The sequence below is a fragment of the Petaurus breviceps genome, unplaced genomic scaffold (assembly GCF_028583685.1).
Source record: "Petaurus breviceps papuanus isolate PSGF00001 unplaced genomic scaffold, PetGlider_PUasm1.0 90535, whole genome shotgun sequence".
Classification (NCBI taxonomy): Eukaryota; Metazoa; Chordata; class Mammalia; order Diprotodontia; family Petauridae; genus Petaurus; species Petaurus breviceps.
Window position 1 is genome coordinate 1,171,288 of NW_027187270.1, and position 21,170 is coordinate 1,192,457.

The 21,170-nt window shown below is 43.2% G+C and overlaps 1 protein-coding gene and 1 long non-coding RNA gene across 12 annotated transcripts in view; one reads left to right on the forward strand and one right to left on the reverse strand.

Annotated features, from left to right (window-relative positions):
- The window catches only part of HMGB3 (high mobility group box 3), a 47,398-nt gene that overhangs the window by 15,627 nt on the left and 10,601 nt on the right, over nt 1-21,170 (forward strand). The window lies entirely within an intron of this gene.
- Nucleotides 4,065-20,119, reverse strand: LOC138142109 (uncharacterized). 10 transcript variants are annotated; one of them, XR_011163355.1, is made up of 8 exons: nt 19,869-20,119; nt 17,064-17,192; nt 16,779-16,843; nt 15,202-15,331; nt 14,448-14,587; nt 12,229-12,409; nt 7,781-7,941; nt 4,065-4,263 (listed from the first exon to the last, which is right to left on the reverse strand). It is a non-coding gene; the product is annotated as an uncharacterized lncRNA (long non-coding RNA). The 10 variants fall into 10 exon arrangements; XR_011163354.1 differs by having other exon boundaries at nt 16,779-16,846; XR_011163361.1 differs by lacking the exon at nt 17,064-17,192 and having other exon boundaries at nt 14,448-14,642; nt 15,225-15,331; nt 16,779-16,846; nt 19,869-20,118.

Here is a 21,170-nt window from a genome sequence, read left to right on the forward strand (position 1 = left end):
CTTTTGATTGAGTCCACGTGCATAGAGGCAGCAGCTTCATGGTGGTAGGCTCAAATTTCACTGACACTTATTTGTATGATCATGGAGGAATAACTTTATTTTTCAAATTTCCTCACCTGTAAAATGGGCTCTAGTGCGGCTCACATAAGACTCTAGGTAGTGTTACAAACTTTATCTCAATGAAAACTGTTTTTAGGACCTGCCCAGTTTCTCACTAGTTCCATGTTACAGAAGTCTGTTCTGAAGGTGGCCACTTCTCAAGCCCTTTTGGGCTAACCTTTGATTTGTCTCAGTAATGGGAACAGAGAACCTCATCCCTAAGAAGAAAAAAGGAGTAATAAACTTAAGGTTTTGGTTTTTTTTAGTAAGTCACTAAAATCTCTGGCCTTTATTTGCTTTATCTATTCAATGGTGTAGAGAATATTGGTTTTCCCAGTCAGGAAGAACTGGGCTCAAAGTCTGCCTCTCAGCAAGCTTCTGAGCCTGAGTTACAAGGATCTTGGTGAGCTGAAAAGCATTTATTGGTACCTACTATGTGCCTGATACTGTGATATACTGGTACACTGAAGATACAGTAACACCACTCTCAAGGAGCTCAGAGGGGAGCCAACATGTAAACTACAGACAGAATAAATCAGGGATCAGCAAGAGAGAAGGCACTGGTCTTAAGGAGGTTGGGAAAGGCTTCTTGTAGAAGGTGGGACTTGCAGGAAGCTGATATCCAGCATGGAGCACATCCAGCAAAAATGTAGTCAGGAGATGGGAATGTCTTCAAGGAACAGTGAAGAAACCACTGTCAGTGGTATGTGGAAGGGAGCAACCTATAAGTAGACTGGAAAGGTGTATGTTCAAAGCCTATGAAACTGAGGATTTCCTATTTGATCCTGGAGGCAACAGGAAGTCCCTGGAATCAACTGAATAACTATTCAGTGGTTAAAGGATGCACGGGAGTGGGTAGAAACTCAAGGCAGGGGGAGAAGCAGCTATTGCTATTGCAGTATCAGGTCAGTACTAAAAGCAGACATCTGAGATGTGCTGTGAAAAGTAGAATGCCTCAGCAACAAGATGCACGGGGATGAATGAAGGAGATGAAGCCTAAGATGTGAACCTGGGTATCTGGAAGGATGGTGGTGCCCTCAACGGTAACAGAGAAGACAGGGAGGACTGGGGGGGAAATGGTGAATTCAGCCTGGAACAGGTTGAGTGGGAAGATAGCTGTGGGCCATTCAGCTGGCGGTTTTTTATGCATATTCCATTGCATTCACTCACTTCCTATCCAAGATCCAAGTCTTTAGGGCTTTATAGAGGGCAAGTGAGTAGCTTGAGGCTGCCCAAAAAGACAACAGAAAAAAACCTTTCCATTCAAACCTGTCCCTCTACTAAAAGGAGACATGGTACTAGGATACCATTTATGGTTGTTTGATTCAATTTGATTTCGTTCATAATAGGCCATTTAAAAAAGAAAATCCAGCCTTACTGGGAAGATAAAAGACATGTACAAGCACACAAAGTATGTTCAATTTCCAGATGGGGAAAGCACTAAATCACTACATGGGGGGGGGGGGGGGGGAGAAGAATCTGGAAAAGCTTGTCTAGGAAAGAAGGGGCAGTTAAGCTCTGCTTTGAAGGGATTCTGCTAATCTGAAAGAGGTAAAACTCCAGTTATTCACAAGCAAGGATAATTCGGGACAGTATGTATTCTGGAGGAAACAGACAAGTTTGGATTTGAGTTTCATTTGGCCCTGGATATAAAAAAATAAACATTTTAGCTTCTACATTCACTTTTCATGCTTTTACGATTTTACTTGCACTATGTTTGTTGCTACTACTTTTTTTTTTTTTAAGCAATCGGGGTTAAGTAACTTGCTCAAGGTTACACAGCCAGGTAACTGGGTGGGTGCTAAGTGTTGGAGCCCAGATTTGATCCCCAGGTCATCCCGACACTGGAGCCAGTGCTCTTACTCACTGTGCTACCTGGCTGCCCCTTTGCTATCACTTAAAAAAAAAAATTGGCATTGAAAGTACTTGATTTTGATAGATTACATGTGAAATCACATGGACCTGGGATGAATAAGCCCTTTTTTTCAGGTTTAGGCCCATGTTACATAGAGTTTATATAGGGCAAGTCAAAATGTTGTTTGCTTTGACGTGGTGAAGTTGCCCATCTCTTCCAGACTAGTTTGGCCTTCGTTTGAAAATGGTTTTGACAAAGCACATTTCATTACTCTTCTACATTAAGAAACATGCATCTAGACAACTTAGAGCCCAAAGTGACCCCGGTCCAAGTAAGCTTATGGTGATATTGACTAATCTGACAGTCCTTATAGGGAGACTGAATTGGGTTCAGGCCACTAGCTTACACAAAAGTCTGATAATGGGGACATTAGCACTGATAGCACTAACAAAGAAAGTTGGGCTGGCCACTGTCTTTGAAATATGAAGCCTTCCAAACCTTTTAATCTTTCCAATCTTCTTACAATATTCCTTCCATACACTACACATATTAGCCTACTTGGCAATATTTTCCTACATTTTATTCTACTGGCTGCTGTGCTCTCCCTCCTCAAATCTGACTTCCTTCCTGTCTCAGCTGTCCCCGCTGTTACCCCCCAACTGCAATGCCCTAATCCAAGGTTACCTTCAATCTATTGGGAAACCTTTCTAAGAGTATATAGTTTCCCCAAGAGAATGGGAGTTCCTTGAAGGCTTGGGTCTTTCTTGGCATTCCAAGTGCATGGTGCCTGGCATTCAATAAATCTGATTGATTGGTTCCCCCTTCTAGTTTTGGGAAGCATCTTATGCATCCATTGAATTTGCTTTTATACTTTGAACAGTCTGGAATATCCTATGTGAACCTCCTTCCATTTATGGGAACCCCAGCCTCCATGCCTTAGGAGAGCTTCAAGAGCCACCTTCTCAGAAAGTTTTGTTTGTGAAAAGTGGGTACTTGGATAGATCCAATCTTTGGGAGTCACAGAGCCCTGGCTGTTAGAGAAGATGCTACCTCTTAGAAGGTCCTGCAGACCTCACACTCATTCTAAATAATTTATACCACATAGGAAGGACAGAAAAGAGGATTGCAATTGTCCATCTCACTTTTTAAATATCATAAATATTTAAATGTTTAATATTGTGTAAACTTGCAGCTTTCAAAGCTTTTCTGTACTTCTATTCTCTGCATCAAAAAAAATACCTCAATTAATTTTTCCCTTTCCTTTTTTCTCTTTTTTGTTTTTGTTGCTACCTACACTCTTTAATTTGTTAATTATTGATTAATTAACTCTGAGGTAGGAGAGCTGCCCTGAAGAATTGCTTGATTGTTGGCATCACCAAGATCCCTACTCTACCTTGCATGTTGGGGATCTTGAGATCATAGAGCATACCTGTTAATAACAGAGTAACTGGAACTGCAGTCAGGAGAAATGGATCAACATTGTTTGTCTCACAGGGTGGTTGCTTAGAAAGCATTTCCTAAACCTTTAAAGTGTCGCTCTGCCCATTTTACATTAGAGGAAACTTGAGGCCCAGAAGGGTAAATTGGTACTGGTAGTACTACTCACTCATTTAACATTTTAGGAAAATTGAGGACCTGGGAAGTCAGGCAACTGAGTCTTGGTAATCCTACCCATTCAGTTTACAGATGAGGAAATGGAAAGCCCAATAGTTAGGCAACTTTTTATTCTATTCATTTTATTGATGGGAAAACTGGCTTGGAGATAATAAGCCTAGTAAGTTTGATCCCAGATCACCTAAGTCTAGAGATCTTTCTTTTGGAAATTTTAAGCACCTGCTATGTGCCACTTTGTCAAGCTCTGGGAATACAAGGAAAGCAAGAGACAGCTTATACTGGGGGAAGACAACATGCAAGCAACTAACTACACACAAGATCTAAGAAGAATAAATTGAAGCTTGGCAACTGAGACAAAGGCATTAAAGGGGATCAGGAAACCCTTCTCCTTTTAAGGTGAAGGTTTTTAGCTGAGATTTGAAGGAAGCAGTCAGGAGGTAGAGATGAGGTGGGGTGGTATTCCAGGGATGGAGGACAAATTGGTGAAAATGCCTGGTGTCATGGTATGAAGTTTTATTGTTCAAAGATCAGTGAGAAAAAGAGTAACGGGGGTGGGTGGAAGTCACACCTGCACTTTAGGAAGACTGCCAGCTGAATGGACGTAGGACTGGAGGGGGGAGACGAGTCAGGGGAGGTCAGGAGACTTGTCCATGTGTGAGGTGCCAAGAGCCCTGTGTCAGAGTTGTGTCAGTGTCCTAGGAGAAAAGGTAGAATTTACAGGCAACAGATTGAAGTTGGGGGGTGGGAAGAGAATGTGGAGTATTGAGGCTTGTGATAATTGGGAGGGTGGTGGGGCCCTTAGCAGTAATCAGGCAAGTTCAGAAGGAGAGTTTGGGGGAAACATGACTCTTTGTACAGTAGACACTGTCTTGCCACTTACCACTTGTGGTCCTAGGTATTCCACTGGCAGAATTCTTCCTTTATAATGTAAATATTTTAAAATATTCATCAATACTATGTTAGCAAAAATGTTAGTTATTTTTCTAGCATGTAAGACTTTAAAGAACTTCAACCCCCAAACAGATGAGCATTTCCACACTGAAGAATGCAAGAGGGTTGTATATGAAACCGAAACTCCGTTTCATATCACTTAGTTTTTTGAAAAAATAAATCTTAGATGTTACTTTCAAAACTATTCTGCTTGTCTTTGATTCCTTCTGAACTTCACTCGCTTCTATTCATCTGGAACAACGTGTCAATGGCCCTATTTTGGGGCATCACTGTTACTAGCCCCTCTTCTCTCCCAAGCCCTTCCCTCCATTAAAAACCAAAGAGGGGGAAGAAAACCAACCCTGTTGAACAAACTGAGTTGTCTTTTACAAGGTCCTCGTATAAAGTGTTCTCCTGGTTCTACTTGAGTAGGTCCATACAACCCAGGATTCTTTGAAATCATCTTTCATGTCTTATGGTGCAATAATATTGTATAGAGAATCTATTCAGCCACTCCCCAATTGATGGGCCTCCCCCTTAGTTGTCTGCTTTTCTGTTTTCCTCCCTTTTAATCCTTTCTTAAAGATCAGGAAGGTCTTTTTTGGTTGTTGGGGTGTTTTTGCCCATGTCCCTCCCTGGGACACCTCTCCCTCATCCCTGCTTGTCTCCATGTTAAGTTTGGCGTTCTTCTAAGTCAGAGTGTGTGTGTTTACCCCTGTTTTGTCTGCTTCAGATAAGTGACTCAAAGTCTCAGTTGCCTGGTGCAGGCCATAGAACAGGCAGGTCTTGTTGGCTCAGAAGTTAGAATTCACCACAGCTTCTTTCTGTCAAGTCCCTTTCTCCAGGTTTTGCCTTTTTTTGCAGCAATCCATGGCCTCAGACTCTTCCCCTCCCCCCATCTCTTTTGGCCCTATTTTTTTTCAAGCCCTGGAATGCTTTTCTCCTGTGGAAGTCCTAGCAAGGGCCCTGGCCCCTCCCCACTGGTCCCTGAAACATTACTGGTTCTGCCCAGTGAGATTCTAGGTTAAGATGGCAGGCCCTGGATAAGTTGGGAGAATGTTTTTCATATTCTGAAATTCTCCTACAGTAAGCCACTGATATGCAGTGTGCAACAATTGTTCTGATGCTGAGAATCTTGCCCACAGACACATAGGTAACCTCAGTGATGGTGGCCAAGGGATGAGAACCCTTATTGGAGACTCTAACAGGGCGGGCTCTCCCAGCAGCTAAGGTAAAGAGTCCTTCACCTGGCTGCTACTTCCCGGGCCATATGGGGATTCTTCCCCATTGTCAGAACTGGCAATGAGTGGCCTGGGAGCAGATCTTGTCTAGGACAATCCCCGCCTTTTACAGAAAAGGGAAATGAAGCCACAAAGAAGGAAAGGACTGGTCCAAGGTCAAACAAGCAGTAAAACCGGGGCCAGAATCTACCACTATGAATCTAGAATCCCAGCATGTCAGAGCCAGCTTATTTGACCTCATTTTCTAGCAGCTTAAAGGGGAAGGGAGGTTGCATCCAAGTCATGAAGCTGCACTGGGACTCCTCTAACCCAGGTCTCTAGCTGACTGCCTTAGTTTTGGAGTATATAGGTTCTTGGGAATCCTCTTACCAGAAGAATGGAACTGCCTCTCCTGTAATCCATCTTTCATGTAGTTGGTGAGGTGCTTTTCTGGAAGCATAGGTCCAACCACGTCACTTACCTGTTCAAGAACTTTCCGTGGCTCCTTATTCAACACAAATGAAGCTTGGAGCTCATAATCATCCACACCAGCCCTCCCACTCAACTCTTACCCATGCAACACCCAATATGTGTGTGGGGGGGGGGGGGGGCGGGCAGGGATGCCAGAGTTCATCACATGATCAAACACACCCACAATCCCCACATATACTCTGTAAACTAGTGACAGTGGACTTCTTCGCTGTTCCTCAAGCAAGACATTCCATTTCAGGACTGAGAGTATTCTGGTTGGCTTCATGCCCTCCCCCACCCCCCCTTCCCAATTCCCCTTAATTCTGGTAAGCCCTGCCCCATTTCCTATTAGAAGTGATCAACAGATCATTTCCAATTTATCTTGTACAGAGCTTGTTGGTACATGGTTGTCTGCATTGCTACCCCATGAGTTCCTTGAAAGCAGAGACTGTCTTTTACATTTTTTTTATCCCCAGTACCTGGCACGTAGTAGGTGCTTCATAAAAGCTTAGGGGTCTGTTTTCCAGTTTGTCCTTGTACCCTTGGTACCTATTACATAGCACCTGGTACAAAACAGGAGCTTAACAAATTCTGGTTGAATTGAACTGAACTGTCCAGCAGAAATCAAGCTAAGTAGGTCCACTGTGAGGTGGGGGTCACAGGTGTGTTTCTCCCCCCAATCCTGCCTTTCTGCTCCCTGCAAGCTCGGTGCCCTGGGGAGAATCTTCTGCAGGGCCTAGCCTGGCCTAACACTGCCCAGAATAGCCTGGCTGGAAGCTGGGAGGTATTGGCTGATAAGGCTACTTGGGCCAAACTACTAGATGCTGGGCAAGTCCTCCCCTTTAGGATTAAGATGTTTGGTTTGACACAGAAAGCCCCTGGGCCAAGCACAGGCTTCATCTGAGTGGTGACACCTGACCTGGAAGAATACATGCAAACTTATAGGCAGACCCTCTCCAGGCCACTTGGGGCCAATGTCAAGAAACATTTAGAAATGACCTACTAAGTCCTAGGCACTGTGCTAAGCACTGGGGATGAGTGTTGTTCAGTCATGTCTGACCCTTCATGACCCCACTTGGGGTTTTCTTGGCAAAGGCACTAGAGTGGCTTGCCATTTATTTCTTTGGCTCATTTTACAGATGAGGAACTGAGGCAAACAGGGTGAAGTTACTTGCCTGGGGTCACACAGCTAGTGAGTGTCAGAGGCCTGATGAGTCTTCCTGATTCCAAGCTGCCTAGCTGCCTACTTGGGATGATAGTAATGAGAAAGACAGTCCCTGCCGTCAAGGAGCTTACAATCTAATAGAAGAAGACAATATACCAATGAAAGCTGAAAAGGGTAGAAGTCCAAAAGAGTCCAGATTGGGTTAGGCAACCTGAGCATGGATAATTCTGCCAGGACTCAGCCAATGTATGGGCTAGAAGTGGGGGGATACGGCCCTTGGGAAGGCTACTGCTCAGCTTAGCTAATTATTCTGGGTGCCTTCCTATAGAAAGGGGGGGGAGAGGGGGAGAGAGAGCGAGAGCGCATGCATGCATGTAAGGCACAGGGCTTCTCTGATACCTGGGATGTGATAGCATACTCACTCACATGCTGGCTGAGGTGCCTTGTTGATGCTTGCAGCATGGCAGCTGCTGGTTATTTCCTCTCTGGTTTATCATGTTCACCCAAAGGCTTTAGACTTGGAATCGGCAAATCTGGGTTCTAATCCTGGCATTTATCAGCTGTCTTCATGGGTATGAAGGGCCTTCCTGTGGAGGAAGGAAGTGAGAACTGTTCTGCTTGGCCTCAGGGGGCACCACCAGGAGCCATGGAAAGAAATGCCTAATTTGGTCCAGTGTAAAGAGCGATGGACCTAAGTAAGGGCAGATACCCTGGCTTCAGATCCAGGCTGTCCTAGTTGGCTGACTTTGATTAAGGCTCTTAACCTCTCAGACTCAGCTTCTTCCTCTAGAAAATGACAGGGCCAAACCAGATGGTGTCCAAGACCTATTATAACGCCAGATTGGGGATCCTCTAAACCAAGGGTGGGGAGCTTGCGGCCTTGAGGCCACATGTGGACCTTGAGGTCCTCAAGTGCAGCCCTTTTGACTGAATCCCTTCACAGAACAAATCCCCTTAATAAAAGGATTTGTTCTATCAAACTTGGACTCAGTCAAAAGGCTGCACCTTAGGACCTAGAAGGCCACATGTGGCTGCAAGGCCAAAGATTCCCCACCCCTGCTCTAAACCCTGTAAAGAGGGGTCACTTGGACGAGGTATAGTGATGCCCATTTCAGTTTGATGTAAGGAGAAACTAGAGACCCATTTCACTAATGATTATTGAGGCAAACACTTTAAAATATAATCATAGGGATAGGAACTTGAGCTGGGATTTCACTGGTATACAGAACTCCCAGGTGAGGAAACTCCCTTTACCAATGCAGTGCCTTCTCTATAGCTTATAATTATCTTAACAATAATAACTAACATTTATACATTTGCAAAGCACATTAGTTCATCTGAAATCACAACAACCCTGTGAGGCAGGTTCTATTGATAATATTATCCCTGTTATACAGATGAAGCAAATGAGGTTCAGTTAGGCTAAGGGTCACACAGTTAGTGTGTATATCAGGCAGGAAATGAACCCAGATCTCTCTTGAGTCCAAGGAAAGCATTCTATACAATGTTATGCTGCCTCTTGAGATAACAGCAATAGACCAAAAACATGATTCACTATGATAAAGTTGTATTTCCTCCAGGGATGCAAAGAGATTTCAGTTAGTAAAATAATTAGGACAATTAATCATATAAACAACAAAACCCCTACCACATGATTATATCACTAGATAAAGAAAAGTCTCTGCAATGGAATGCAGCATTCTTTTCTGCTAAAGACTTTAAAAAGCAGAAACTTCTAAATTTAGAATCCTTCTAAATTTAATATGATCAAAAACAGAATGTAAGCTCATCGAGGACAGGGACTATTTGATCCTGGCACATAGTGGTAGACACTCATGTATCTGAACTGAAGCAATCCCTTTGCAGCTTTTCTTGAAGTCATATCAGTGATGGGATCCCTCCCCTCTTCCCAGGGAAGCCCAGTCCCCTCCTAGAAAGAAAGCTCCCACAGAGGAGCAGAATCATGTAACTGGCATTTTTCATGCCACAGCTGACCGATGGAAGGTGACTGCACAGCTGACCGATGGAAGGTGACTGGACCTCCTGCCCTGGCTTTGTCAGTGCCAGGTCAGAGCTTTGTACACATGGAAAGCATAAATTCACACACAGGAAGGAGTTATTCACAACTGCAGGGTTTTGTTCTGAAGAACAAATAAAAATGAAAATCACTTTAGCCAGACAAATACACTGAGGGCATGACTATAGGATCAAGGAGGACTGGGGGCCCCAGAGACACCAATCAACCCTTTTCATATGACAGAAGAGGAAACACACACAGAGAGCATCAGAGTTTTTGCCCCAGATGCTCCGGCCGTCATGTCAGAGCTGGTACTGAACTTTAGATTCCCTGACCTTGCCTACTGATTTTCTCTTTCTCAGAGTATCAGTGTCCCTGGTAAATGACAACATTGCATGCCATACCCATCTCCAGGTACAGCTTGCGGATTTTTCCTTTTGCCGCTTCAAGCATCTCCAATCTCATCACGCAAGGTGCCAGGGAGCAGACAGAATCTAGATGAAGGCCAGTGACGGCCCAAGTGGCAGGCAGCCCAAAGGCAATGTGACCCTTTTGGACAATGCAGTGGCAGAACCTCCTTCAACTCATCCAAATCAGTAAGAATTCATTAAGCACTGTACTAATGCAAAGACCAAAATGAAACCCTTCCTACCATCAAGGAGATGACATTCTCCTTTGGGAGGAGATACAATATGTACATGGCTGAATATATTCATTAATTTGAAGAGCAGGGATAGAGAATGAACAATTAAGACAGGAAAAATTTCTCAAAAGGAGAAAGCACTATGAGACGACATAGAGACCTCCCACTCATTTTCTGATGGGTGGGGAGAATTGTTTATATTACCAGATTTTTTTATGTATTGAGAGGTTTGCTTATTTTTTTTCTCTTCCCCTTTTTTCTTTTAAAAAAGTCTTCATTATAAGAAGGGGGCAAAGGAGGGATATAGGTGGAAAGTTACATGATGTAAAAATTTTAAATGTCAATTAAAATTTCTTGGTGAGTGAGACCCTGGAGTCAGGGAGGCTGATTAGGCTATTACAAGAGTCTGGCTGAAGGAGGGTGTGGGCATACAGACCACTTGGAAAAGATGAGAAAACAGAGTTCAGGAAAGCAATCCCAAGCCTGGTATGGAAGCCCAATGTAGTAGTGATGGCAAACTTGGGTTATTTGTTCATCTTTTGGCCACACTCTCTGTACCATAAGTAGAGCAGCTAATCAGTTCTTGGCTTGTTTTGATAATTTCACTGTAAGGATTATTTTCCTAGGTTCATGAAAGAAGAAACAGGAGAAGAGAGAGAGGCTGGAGGCAGGAAGGCCAGTTAGGAGGCTTTGTCAATAGTTCAGGTCAGCAATGGTGAGGGTCTAAGCTAGGGTGATGGACCATATAGATACAAAGCAAGGGATGGATCTGAGACATGTTGTGGAGGTTGAACTGCAGGATTTAACAACTGAATGGGTATGAGTATGGGGAGGAGGAAGGGACACATGGGTGAGGAAGCATTGTGAAGGAGAAAAAAGTGGAAAAATTATTTTCAGTTCTCAATCTTGGATGACTAGAGGTTGGTCCTACTGTTAATAGAGATGTGTGTGGAGGGAGGGTGAATGAAGGGAAAATGAGAAGCTTAGTTTTTGATAGGTTCAAGTTTGAGATGCCTATGAGACATTCAGGTTGATTCACATTGAATTCCTCCAGGTTTGCAAGGAGTTAGTAAAATAATTAGCATAATTATGTAAATCCCCCCCCCCCCATGATTATGTCAATAGATAAGAGAAAAGTCTGCCAGAATGCAGTGTAGAGTAAGAGATTTGGAGCTGGAGGTCAGGGGAGTGATCAGAGCTCAATATGTAGATTTGGAAAAAAGCTGCAGAGAGGTGAATAATTGAGCCCTAGGGTTCAGAGGAAATCATCAAGGGGGTTTGTATACAGAGTAGAAGACTCCAAGAGGAGCCTGGGTAACCCCAGGCCATGTGTGGGAAGGCTGGCAGTACAGGAGGAGGAGGAGTAGATGAAGGAGACTGAGGTGTGGAAGGAAGGAGGGTCAAGGGATGACAGAGTGGCTCCGAGGAAAGGCTGTTCAATAGTGCAGAATGTGGCAGAGAAGGCAAAGAGGATGAAGACAGAAAATGCCAGGCAATTTACCAATTAAAAGGGGACCTTAGGGAGAGCAGTTTCAACAGAATGGTGGCTTCTGACCCCTTGTAGGTAACCTGAGGATAAAACACTAAGTCCTCTGCTGGGTCATTAAAAGCCTTCACATTTGGGCTAGTTTCCCAGTGTTGGGGCAAACCCACTACTTGCTATTCCTCAAACAGGACTTTCTTTCCTCCTGGCCTTGTCACTCATGTATGGAATATGCTTCTTACCTTCACCTTTTGCAATCCCCAGTCCAAGTGCCTTCCTCATCTTCCCAGCTGTCACTGCTTCCCTCCCAATTCATTTCTATTTTACATTTAATTATCTCCATGTTGTCTGTTCCAGAAGAATGCAGAATGTAAGCTCCTTGAGGGCAGGGGCTGTTTTCAATTTTGTCTTTGTATCTTCCCCCACATCCGGCATAGTGCCTGGTACATACCTGGTGCTTTTAAAAATAAATTGAATTGAAGAAGTGGAGGCCCTGAATGTAGAATGCCTTTTCTAAGAATTAGGTAGTAAGGGGGAAGAAAGCCTTGGGGGGAATTGCAGGTTTCTTAAGGACTGGGAAGACCTGAACTTCTTTGTTGGCTAGGGGAAAGGAAAGGAGCCTTAGATAGGGAGACAGACACAGAGACACATGCAGGAAATGAGAAAGAGAGCCAGGGCCAGGGCCAGAGAGAGCCAAGAAGCAATGGGATCAAGGGCACAGAGGGGTTTACCTTTAGAAGGATGTTCCCTTTTCCTTCCTGGCTGGAGGAAAAGAGGCAAAGTTGACAAGTGGTAAGGTTCTTCTTCCAATTCCAGGCAAAGCCTGAGGTTGAGTAGATCTGTGAGAGGAGGGACTCAGAGCCCTTTCCTTCCTTTAAGGCCTTTTTTCTTATTCCTGAGTTTGCCTTGCCCCTGCCAAAGGATAGTGGTAACTGTTAGAATGACCTTCCCAAGGTCGAACCAAACCAGTGTGAAACTGTAACTATGGGCGCTGCATGCACCCTTCCTTGAACTCTTCTCTATTGGAAATAGGGTCGGTCTGCATCCCCATAGGCTTAAAACCAATGTGCCAATCCCATCCACTTCACATAGGCCTACTCAGACCTCAGAGCTAGAGTGATAATGCATATAATCTGTACATGGAAATCTAGCCCATCCACCTTGGAAAAGCTGAGTGGGGATAGCAGTATAGTGCAAGTGTTATGCCCTACAAACTATACCTGGAGTCAGGTGGGATTAGAATCGAGGCATTTCTGAGACTTTCTAGCTATGTGACCAAGTCCAAGTCACTCACCTGTCTGAGCCTCAGTTGCCCCATCTGTAAAATGGAGATAATAATACCTGTGGTACCTAACTCATAAGGTTGTTGGGAGGATCAAGTGAGATAATGGATGTAAAGTCCTTTGTATGCTTTAAAGTGATAGGGACATCTGTCACTATTTAAAATGTTCTGGTAGAAATGAGGTAAACCAAGAGAAGCTTCAAAGGGTGATATCGTAATCAAACAAGAGGACCAAGGAAGAAATTATTTTTCAGCTCTAAGGCTAGGGGAATAAGTTCATTACAAAACAAAAGCCAGAGAAGATCACAGAACATAAAACGGACAATTTAGACTTTGTAAAATTCAAGTTTTTGCACAAACAAAACCAATGCAGTTAAAATTAGAAGGGAAACAGATAACTCTAGGGTCAGAATCTTTGCAGCAAGTTTCTCTACCAGGAATCTCATTTTCAAGATTTAGAAAGAACTGATTCAAATTTCCAAGAGGCAACTCCCTCAATTGATAAAACTGCCAAAGAACATGAGCAGATAGTTTTCTGAGGAAGAACTTCAAACTCTCAATAGCTATATTAAAAAATGTTCAAATTACTACTCATTAGAGAAATACAAACTAAAAACTCCGAAGTTCTTATCTCACACCCCATCAGATTGGCAAGGATGACAAGAATGGACGCCAGAAGGAAACAGCTCAGCTCTTTAAGTCACTGTCTCTTTCTGCCAGTCTTTTCTCACCATAAGGGCAAACCACTGCTGTTATCCCCATCTTGCAAAGGAGTATGTTTCCATTACAACTGCAACTGGTTCAGGTCCATAGTAGGCGAATGAGATTTTTCAAGAAGACCTGAGATGAAATCCTGCCAGTTACTGGCAGCGTGATCCCGAGTAAGTTACTTAACCTCTTAATCAGTTTGTGAATCGGTAAAATGGGGGTAATAATAACACTTACCTTACCAATTTATAAAGATCAGAGTTGGCTGTTCATTAAATCTCAAACTATGGCAAACTAAGCGGGGTGATAAGAGGTCTCAGAACCTCTTAATTAATTCTTGGTCTACAGTCCTCACCTAAGGGCAAGGGATTTCTTCTAAATTCTTTTCATTGTTTTAAGAGCAATTACCTAGTAGCTTTAAGTCCCTCCCACTGGAACCACCTGGATTCTGCCTGGAAGACTCAGGACTGTCACTTAATTTAGTCCTAAAAGTAACTTCCCGGTCATTTCCAAGTCAAGTCGCCAAATGGTCTTTTTCCATCCCAGACCCCCCCCCCCCATTTCCCAAGTCCTCTGCCTTTTGTAGTTTCCCTCCTTTACAAAAGTAAATTCCTTGAGGGCAGGGACTGTCTAGCTTGCTTGCATTTGTAAGCACTTAAATGCTTTTCCATTCAATTACAATCCAGTTGGGTGAAAATAAATGTAAATGGTCTCAGTTTAAAGTTAACCACCCCCACCCCTTCCACCAACAAAATTCTGGGGGTAGTTTCTCCCCCTTCCGGGGAATCCCTCCTGGGGTTCTTTTGTGAAGCTCGGAGGCCCAAAGAGACCCTAGGAGAACCTCACAATTTGCTCTTAGTAAACTGAAGGGTAAAGGTAATGGCCTAGGGGGTGGTTCCTTGTTTACACACACATATCCTTCAGCTCCTGTTGGATGGACTAACCTAGGGGTGCAGTTACCTGGAAGTGAATCTGTGAAGCATAGGTGGACCTTTACTCATCCAGGGGAAGGCCACAGACATGCATCCCTTCTTCAGCTTCCCTTTCCTACTGCCTGACTTGCCAGGCTCCTCAAGGAAGGATAAGACTTGGGGCTGGGCCTGGGAATTCACAGTACCACAAAAATTCAGAGTTGTGAAGGCCATTTCGTCCAACCTATACCAGAGAAAAAATCCAATAATGGTCACTTAGCTTCTACTTGAAGACCTCCAATGGGTGGGGCTGATTCTGCTCTGGGATGGTTCCAATGGTTAATAAGTTTGCCTAACCTAAATTTGCCTCTTTGTAACTTCTACTGGTGGAGCTTCTACCCTCTGGGGCAAAGCTAGACAAGCCTAATCCTCTTTTCCACAAAACTGCCCGTTCAGATATCTGAAGAGAGCTAGCCACTCCCCTCTCTACCTGTTCTGCTGACCAGACTTCAGACCCTTCCTTTACAAACATCCTGGTTGCCCTCCTCTGGGCACTCTCCTTCTTATCTACTTCCCAAGATGTGGTCAGCCCAAAGACTATCTCCTCTTGACTCTTGGAAGCCGAGCCTTTCCATGCAACTTCTCATTTCATTTAGCTTACTTAACTGTCATATCCTAGGGTTGGGCTGATGCCTACTGGAGGTATCTCTGCCACTGGCTAGGGCTGCAAAGGGTGCCTGGCTCACTTTGGGTCCTTTTCTTTTCCTCATAGCCCCCAACCAGCATTTCAAGGATGTACTTACTATTCAGGAAGATGGTCGGTTACCTCTGGGGAAAGTTGAGGCGCGTTCCTCTTCTTTCCCTGGCTGTACTCAGATGGAAACTCTAACTTTAATTCCCTTTGTCGGCCCCAAGTCGAAAACAAGACCCGCTCTGAAAACAGAATATTTAGGGTGGTAAAACAAACAAAAAAGCGAAATCGTAGCCTGGGGAGTTCCTGGGACACTTATCCTGAACAGAGCAGGAGTTCATATACATATTTCAAGGACTCCATGAAACTGGACTGGAGGAAAAAAAAAAGTCCCACCTTTATTTTTATTAGCCTCTAATCAAAATTTAGCCATTTCCTTCAATGATTTAAAAATATTTTTCTGAGGAGTCCACAGGCTCCATCAGGCTGCTGCCAAAGCCTCTGCAACACATATATTACATTAAGAACCTTGAACTCTGGTGGCACTGATTTGGAATCATGTCCAAAATGTCCCTAAACTATGCCTACCCTTTGACCCAGGTAAACCACTATTAGGCCTATACTCTAGAGATTGAAAAGGAAAAAAAAGAAAGAAAAGGACCCACACATACTAAAATGTTTATAGCAGCTATTTTTGGAGTGGCAAAGAATTGGAAATTGAGGCAGTGCCCACCAATTGGGGAAATGGCCCCGAAAAAATGTGCTGGAATACTACTATGCCATAAGATATGACAAAATGGATAGTTTCAGAGGAAAGTGGAACAACATCTATGAACTGATGAAGAGTGAAGTCAAGAGAACCAGTGGAAAGATTTCAACAATGAAAGCAACACTGTAGAGAAAAACAACCTGGAAAGACTTGAGAACTCTGATCAATACCATGATTAACCACTGAGTCCAGAGGACTAAAGATGAAACACATCATTCACCTCCTGTCAGAGAGGTGGTGGCCTTAAAATGCAGAGAGAGACATCTATTTCCAGTCCCTAGGGAATGGGAATCGGTTTTGCTGCACTATGTACGCTTATAATAGGCTTTGGGGTTTTTTTTTTTAATAGGGAAGGAGCAGTTGGAGGGATAGATTATAAATTTATTATAAAATAAATAAATTCATTTTTTAAAAAGCCTGTAAGATTAACTGGGTTTGCAGATTGCAAGTTGCAAGGGTCTTTTAACTTCCAACTTCCTCAATTTATAGATCAGGAAACTGAGGCCAGCACAAATGGTGGTGTGCTTAATAAAGGTTAGTTGAATTGAATTAACCATGGAAATTGGGCATGACAAATTTATCCTGAAGAACACCAAAAAGATAATTTCAAGTGTAATTTATCAGACCACATACAGTGTGTCATGTCTAGCAGATGCAGTTTTCTCATTACGAAGATTTACTGTCTTCTGAGCTTATTAAAGACAGAGGCTTGAATCTTCCTTACTATGTATGCCTGAAGGGGGGAAGGTCCAAGAGACTAAAACAATGAGAGCTCCCCAATCCTAGCAGTTTTGTGTCCCAGCCCCATGCAACACCCCCAGACCTCATCCCCAAGTGTATTAGCACTTCATCAATGCTGCCAGGAACAATGTTTTGTAGAGTGACCCACCCTGCTTCCCTCCCCCCCCAGGCAAAATTACCCTTGTTCCAGTTCCATGATTAACCACCAAATGAGAAGAGAGAGATGGTGTTTCTCTTGTCAGCTCTGCTGCAAATAACATAAATCCATTTAACTTCATTTAATAGGGTGGTATATTTTAAAATTCATTCATTCTGTGTACAAAAATAAACCCAAAGGAGCTCTCCCTATGCTGCTTTGGATTCACTAGAAAACAAAGGCAGTGCTCTCAGCGCCCCCCCCACCATCCTGGTCACACTCCAGCTAGTCAATGTCCTTTCTGAAATGTGATGCCCTCTTATCTTACCCAACATGGGTTTGGTGGTATTAGTTGCAGATAGAAAGAAATCAGGATATTGGGCCTCAACTTCCATTTCTTTCACTTGCCATGCAACCTTCGGATGTCATTTCCCCTCTCTTCCTCAGTTTCCCTCATCTGCAAAAGGCAGGAGTTCAATGGCCTCAAAGGTCCCCTTTAGTTCTAAATCTATTGTTTTATTCTATTTGAAGAGAACAGAGGTTAGACTCTCACCTCCCTTGTCTTGGACACAGTTCTGTTAATGTAATCTAAGATTACACTAGCTTTTTTGACTAGTATATTATATTGTTGATCAATGTTTAAAGCCTTCCTATTTAAAAAAAAAAAAAACCACGAGGAAGCCACACCATCCTTATCTCCAGAACTTCACAACAGTGCCTGGCACATAGGAAGCCCTTAATAAATGCTGGCTGTTGTTATTTTGTTTTTAAACTCCTCCCAACAAGAAAAGGAAAACACAATCCTCCATATAAGCATAGTCAGACAAAACAAATTTCCATGTTGGCCACATCTAACAACGTAACACTACTCTCTAGGTCCATTATCTCTGTCAAGAGGTGGGCAGCAGGCTGGGAGTCCTGTTGGTCACTGCACTGATCAGAGTTCTAAAATCGTTTTTAAGATTTTAGATAAAGTCATTTGTCTTTGCCATGTTGTTGTTTGTGTATAAATTGAACTCCTAGTACTGCTCATTTTACTCTGAAACAGTCTCTTTCATCATTTCTTACAGCCCAATAACATTACTACACTCAACACCATAATTTGTTCAGCCATTCCCCAATTGATGGCCATCCTCTTTTGTTTCCAGTTCTTTTTCTGCAACAAAATTGCTGCTATAAATATTTTTGTACATATAGGACCTTTTCCTCTCTTTGATGACACAGGCCTACTAGGTGTATCACCGGATCAAAGAATATGTGCAGCTTAGTGGCTTTTGGGGCGTAGTTCTAAATCATTTTTCCTAATGGTTGGATCAATTCATAGCTCCAACAACAGTAGACCAATGTGCCCATTTTCTTCTAGGCCCTCTAACAACTGTCATTTTCCTTTTTTGTCTTCTTTGTTCATCTGAATGGAATGTCAGAGTTTTCAAAATGGACATTTCTCTAATAGTGATTTGGAGCATTTTCCCACATTTGTTGAAAGCTTCTATTTTTCTTCTATTTTTTTCTTTAAGACTTGGCTGCTAAAAATCTCTTCACCATTTCTATACTTATATACTTCTCATATACTTGAATTAATGCTTTATTTATCTTAGCTATCAGATCTTTATCAGAGAAACTTGCTGCAAAGATTTTTTTCTTCCAGTTAACTGTTTCCCTTCTCATTTTAACTGCATGATTTTTTCAATTTTATTTTTCATCCTGAACTTGAAAAACACCAAATAAAACGGGCATATCCTTATATGTAATAGAAAAGAAAAAGTAGATAGTATGTGGAACTCTGATTACATAATCTTGTTTTTCTATATATATAATAAATTCAACATATATCAAAGCTTTGTGATTCCTTTCTTCCATTTTCCTCTGTGCATAAAAAAAAAATGCTCCATTAACCTTTTTCTCTTTTAGCTTTTTTTTTCGGGGGGGGGGTGGGGAGCAAACTTATCCCTACTCCCCTTCCCCCCTTCAGAAAACAAAATAAATATGCAAAGTCAAGCAAAACACACAATTCCACATTGATTATATGTGAAAACGTTTATCTTCTACTTCATCTTGAGTCTATCATCTCCGTCAGGCGGTGAGCAGCATAGCATGCCTTTCATCAAGTCCTCTTGGTCACTGCTTTGATCAATGTCCTTAAGTCTTTCAAAGTCATTTGGCTTTATAACATGTTGCCACTATATAAATTATTCCCCTAGTTTGGCTCCCTTCACTCTGAACCAGTTCAGGCAAGTCTTCCCAGGTTCCTCTAAAACTGTTCCCCTAATCATTTCTTGTAGCACAATAGTGTTCCAACCACATACATCCACCATTTTCAGCCATTTCCCTGTTGATGGCACCCCCTTAGCTTCCAGTTCTTTGCCACCCCAAAAAGAAGTGCTATAAACAATGTTGTACATGCAGGTCCTTGTCCTCTTTCTTTGAGGGTACCCACCTTGTAGTGTGAGTATGTAGAGGTTGGCAACTGGGAGGGAGGGTGAGAAGTGGTGGACATCATTACAAATTGCTTTCCAAAATGGCTGGACCAATTCCCATCTCCACAAATGGTGCATCAGTGTGCCTGTTTTCCTTCAACATCCTTTTTTGCTATCTTTGCCAATCTGATGGGTGAGGTGGAACCTCAGAGTTTTTAAAATTTGCATTTCCCCGATTATTAGTGATATGGAACATTTTCCCCATATGGCTGAGCGCCTAAATTTCTTCCTTGGAAAATTGTGTGTTCGTATCCTTTGACTTAGTGGGGAATGGTTTGTACTCTTATAAATTCCTATGTAACAGTGACCTCTTCCACTGCCTGAAAGCCAGGTTTATTACATTCCACCCCTCCCTTAGGGTTCTCCTGTATCCTGAAGAGGGTTTGGGGGGTATCTAGTCTCTGACACTAGCTCAAGGCCCCCAAATTTAGGGGTTTCCTCCATCCCAGTTCTACTTAACTCCTTAAGTCGGAGAGTATAGCAGGAATGTACAAACATGTTTCCCCAATACTTAAGAGGCTATAATCGTCCCCTTATACAACCTTAGTCTCTTGAGGAGGGGAATTAGGCTCTCAGCTTAATGAAGTTCCAAGTCGATCGCCACCCGCCACCCCCCCCCACTTTGTGTCCAGGCACCCTGGCTTCTCCGGGTTTACCTGCTGGACTGGCGTGGCGATATCTGGCCTGGAATCCTGCTTCCACAGTTATATGGCTCTGGGGAATCCACAGCCTGCACCTAGAATTGAAAAGGACGAAAGAAACTAAACAACGCCGGGCTTTTGGGGCCAGGAGGTCTGGAAAGGACGGTCACGGGGCCTGGAAAGGACGGTCACGTGCCCACGCTGCAGGTTGATAGGCCCGTCCAGGCCGTCATCGCCTGGGCGCAGCCGGAAAAAGAGAGCGCGCGTCCTGCATACGTGTGAGGCAGTCCTTGGCTGTAAGTGCTCCTGACGCAGGCACTTCCGGTTACGCAACCAATGGGAAGGGGCTCCTCCCAGCACATGGTAGGGGAATGGAGAATGCCTTCTCCTGGAAGCAGGGCGCAGGCATTTCGAACACACATCAGTGCGTCCATTTTAGGTGGTCTGTGTATTCTCAAAGTCCCGTTACACTCATATCTCTCTCTGTCTCTGTCTCTCTGCCAGTATATAATATGTAGGATATATTTTATATGTATAAAATATATGTATGTATATATGTGATATTGTATATATATATGAGAGACCTTTATCAGAGAAATGTACGGCAAAGAATTCACCCAGTTAACAGCTTCCTTTTTAATTTTAAATTCTTCGATTTCGTTTGTGCCCAAACTTTTCCATTTTATGTGACCAAATTTGTCCGTTTGATGTTCCCTGTTCTCTGTCCTTTGTCTGGTGACCAGCTCTTCCCCTACCATAGTAGTGAAAAATATTTTCTTCCTTGCTGCTCTCCTTTGTTTATGGTGTGACCATTATGGTGATTTAGGGCGTGAGATGTCGGACTAAATCCAATTTCAGCCAGACTGTTTTCCAGTTTTCCCAGGCATTTTTGTTGAATAGTGAGTCTGTACCCCAGTACTCGTGGGCATTGGGACCCCCTTCCCGCTTTTTTCCTATTTCTCTTGAGCATCTTAACTCCCCCGCTCCCCCCCATGAAATTTGCTAATATCTTCACACAGCTAGCATGTTATTTTTTTCCTCAACCCTCCTCTCTTCCAAACTTTCTTGTTTCTGTTGAAGACACCACTATCAATCTATCCACTGTCTCAGGTTCATAATCTCACCATTATCCTCACTCTCCCTCACTCCCATTATCCAATCACTTACCAAACTGTGCTTTTTCTACTTTTACAACACCTCTTCCATAAAATTTATCACTTTTCTTCATTCACACAGCTACCACCTTAGTTCAGGCCCTCATCATCTGTATTCTTACAACAACTCCCCCCTCACCCTTGGTCTCCCTGCTTCAAGTTT